This window comes from Pollachius pollachius (assembly GCF_949987615.1).
Source record: "Pollachius pollachius genome assembly, chromosome: 9".
NCBI lineage: Eukaryota > Metazoa > Chordata > Actinopteri > Gadiformes > Gadidae > Pollachius > Pollachius pollachius.
The window spans coordinates 4,923,648-4,928,069 of NC_136942.1; positions in this window are offsets into that span (position 1 = coordinate 4,923,648).

The following is a 4,422-nucleotide window of genomic DNA, read 5'->3' on the forward strand; positions in this document are numbered from 1 at the left end:
CCGCGAGTGAGTGTTAAAAAGAATAGATGAATGCGCGCGTGTGTGTATGTGTAAAAGAATTAATGAATGCGGGCGCGTGCGTGTGTGCGTCCATCTGTTTAAACACACGCAAACTAAACACGTAACGCATAATACAGTCCATGGCAATGTATATTAACAGGGGGACACGTGCATATTATGAACACAAGTTGATAACGATAATGCATACAATACTGATAAGAAACGATGTTTATAATGTATTGCGTATATCATTAAATAGAACCACAGTTACCACATATCATATGTTATATCATATTAGTTCTCTTTGCCAAAATTTATTTGAGGACTCAGTATTTCTGAAGTTGTGGAAGAAAACCTTATTCCATGTGCGAATTAGGCCGTATTATTTGGCCATAAACTGAGCCATTTGAAGTTTCAAATTCATGTGCATCTGTCTCATCGGAGACTGCAGACGCGCTGTCAAAATATCAACTCGTCAGATTCAAATGCGCTCATGGCTCTTAAAGGAGATGGGAGCTGGCACTCTCATTTTTTATTGCACGTTACGCCCAAACCACACCTACTGGTAATTAGGCTACTTCAGACCAACCCTTTTTAGATTTGCGCCGGGCGCAAGAGTCATTTTGTGCGCCGGTAAACTAGCGACATCGCCATAGAACCGCCCACAAAGCTACTTGCGCCTGGCGCTCCTCACTTGCGTTTCAGACTGTTAAAATAGGGCCCTAAGTGCGTAAGAGGGATGTGGGGGTAGTGGGAGGCTATGCAGAGTCAAGCTGAACTCTGATGTTTTCTGTCCATTCAGCCACTATGCCACTCCTAGTCCTCAGTGGACAGAGGGATCTGTCTTCCGTATTCCTTCTAGAAGTTTCTTCCCTCTTAGAAAAGTGTAGTGGTGGTCGTATAATGTGGGTTTGTTGAACCCTCTGAAACTGTAACTCTGATTAAGGACTATACTTTCTAAAAGAAAGAAAAATGGATTTAAGGAAATGGAAGTATGTTGCTTCACTTGATCTATCGTCTTGTTTTTGTGTAAGATATGTCCTGGCCACACCTCCAATAGCCAGAAGGTTCACAATAAGCAACGCATATATTGGCATTGTGAATGTTTCTATCGATTGCGGGAACAATTAAAAAGCAGCAGAATAATCAGAATTGACAGTAATCCACTTGATCCTGTATAGCCTCAATGCCAAATGGATTGTCCCCTTGAACTTCACGTCTACCGTGGAAGATTAGGATTTGGTTAGGGCTGCACAAGGGCACATTTACAAATATACCAAAACATCAACTTGGAACTTGGTATTGTTGAAAGTCATGTAAAATCGATGTCATCTATCTAAAATCCCATCTTAGAAATTAACCATTTTAAGTACAGTATACAAAAGTTAAACCAGAATAATGAGATACTGCTGGGATTTCCAGTATGAACCCAAAGCAACTATAAGATGGGTTCATGAATTTCAATTAACCTCCTCGTTAGTCATTGTCCAGTACAATATAGGTCATGAGTTAGAATAAAATGACTTTAATGCACAGTTCGCGTGCAACCAAGGGGTTATGAAGGAAAGGTAAAATATTGTGCATTATATTACAATAGTGCTTACAGGCACATATTTTTAATGTTTAAGGGCTAGGAGACATATGGCTGATTTGGATAAAATCATAAAATTTCATCTGTGTATGAAAGAGTTATATGTTTTTTTTTTCGACGCCTGCATAGTATTAAAAAAAAACATAAAATAAGGATTTGCTGATTTATTGATCTATTATGGTTGAGTTTTCACTCATTTATCCAATCTATCAGTTCCACAAAATGGTTAGTGGTTCATTACGCTAACTCCACAGATACCAACAATGATTAAATATTAGCTACTTTAATCTACACTCATCTATAGATGATTGTTTTTTTAATGAGTCGTTGTTGTATATTTATTGACTTATTCTGCGCTTTGAGCGTCACACGCATTGCTTGTGCGTCGTCAAGGAAACATCACGTTGATTGTCATATTTGACCCTTGTTGTCAATATTGGAACTGCAAACTGATAGAAGGCAAAGGTGTTATGCTATTGAAAAATTATGCAGACCCTTAACAAATCAGAATCGAGAACTCATAAATGTACAGATTTTCCAATGGCCTGCCTTTATTCTCAATAACACCTTTGCCTATTCATCAGTGTAGCAACATAACAGCAGCCGAGCAGTGATCTAGAGCTGTGCCTGGAGTCTACAGGGGGCTTTTGGGTGAGAAAGGTTGGAGAGGAGTCTCCCTCGTGAACCAGCTTCAGCCATTCTCCCCTGGGTAGGCACAGCCGCCTCCCCCCCTTCACATATAAATCAAGTGATTCTGATTATTCATGCACTTAACAAACGCCAACACACCAATGTCGTGATTGGCATTGTAATGACAGGATCTGGATGCGGTTGGAAGGATAAGGGTGTTTTCGCTTTAGCGCGGTAGAACATGTGCTTGTGTGTGTCTGTTCCATGTTGTTTGTTTGCATGCGTGTGTGCATATGTGTAGTATGAATGCATCATTATCTAAAGTGAACATGTTTGTGTGTGTGTGTGAACATGTGTCTTTGTATATATGTGTGTGAGTGAGTGTGTGTGCACGTACGTGTGTTTGTGATCGCGTGTGTATGAATGTTCTTGTGTACATGTGTGTGTGTGCATTTGTTTGTGCATGGCAGTGTATATCTGTGTGTTTGTGTGTGTGTGTGTGTGTGTGGTCCTGTGTTCCCGTGTGTGTGTGTGTGTGTGTGTGTGTGTGTGTGTGGTCGTGTGTTCCCATGTGTGTGTGTTTGTGTGTGTGTGTGTGTGGTCCTCTATGTGTGTGTGTGGTACTGTGTTCCTGTGTATGTGTGTTCGTGTGTTCCTCCGTGTGCGTGGTACTGTGTTCCTGTGTGTATGTGTGTGTGTGTTTGTGTGTGTGTGTTCCTCTATGTTTGTGTGTGTGGTACTATATCCCTGTGTATGTGTGTGTGTGATACTGTATTCCTGTGTGTGTGTGTGTGTGTGTGTGTGTATGTGTGTGCTTGTGAAGAGGCTGCGTTTGCCGGCCTCTTTGCAACAGCCCTCATTGCGGGTCGATCGCTGCGTGCAGCCTTGATTGGCAGTGGCGAGGCATCTTCTCCTTGAACTGCTGCTTACAGACGGCCGGCCGAAATCACAAGCGCCATAGATATGAATCAAGCGCATCAACAGCAGCAGCTCTACGGTATCCATCCCTCCATTTCTATCCCTATTTAAGCCCTGCTCCTTAGTCCCTTTATCGGTGGAGATGTGGGTCTCTGGCAGCAGAGGGGACACTTACAAGGGTTCTCTTTATATGCTTGTTGCTTAGTGCCGTTGATTACCCGGCCATCGTTGAATACTTGATCCTGATTGCTCCAAGTGGATTTACTTTCGTCCAACCAGGGGGACGAAAGTAAGACCCCCAAGGGGGTCTAACAGTGTTTTGAGCAGAATAGGGGTCTCGGTCCAGGAAAATATTGTGGACTGTACTTCAGGTGGGTAAACGTAAACCGCGGCTTTGCCTCGGCCACATCACCAGCACCGCGTCGTACATTATTTAAAAATAACAAGATATCCCATCGTGGTTTATTCCTCATGGATTACCAATATATGTGTATATATTTGAGTATTGTCACCATGGATATGAACTAGTTCATTTATGAAATGTTGCATGTCAAGTCAATTTTGTTTGTAAAGCCCTTAATCCCAGCAGCACGGGGCTTCAAGGGCAACACTTGATGAAACCCCCTAACCCCAGCCCCCCAAAGGGTAAGAAAAAACCCACTTAATTATAATGAATAGTGTGTGTGTGTGTGTGTGTGTGTGTGTGTGTGTGTGTGTGTGTGTGTGTGTGTGTGTGTGTGTGTGTGTGTGTGTGTGTGTGTGTGTGTGTGCGTGCGTGCGGGCGTGTGTGTGAGTGCGGGTGTGGTCGGTGACAGGGTTCTCTCGACTAAAGCCTATGTATTTATGTAGGATCCGATCGGATTGTGAAAAACTGTAGCCATAGAAACGATTTCCACCCTTTCTCCTTGGAATACAATGCCACACTCAGTGTTGTAATCCTCTCTTCTCTTTGAGAGTCCTCACATCTGACAGCTCCATCCAGATATTCCACTGATTTAATTAAATGCGTAGTAAGCTTCCTAAGACCCTCTTCAGACATAATTACAGCGGCATAACATAACTATATAGGGCTGAAAGATGTAGTGGCTACATGGATAGATCGCTTGTTCATTTTACGCAATTCTCTCTCACTCTGTCTCTCACCCTTTATCTCCCTCTGAAAAAATGTCTTTTCTTTACTCCCTTTCTCCATAAGCTCTACAACCATAGTGTTTTTCCTCAACGTGTAACGTTATACATATTACGCTGTATGGAAATTCCACGAGACACCACAATTCCACACG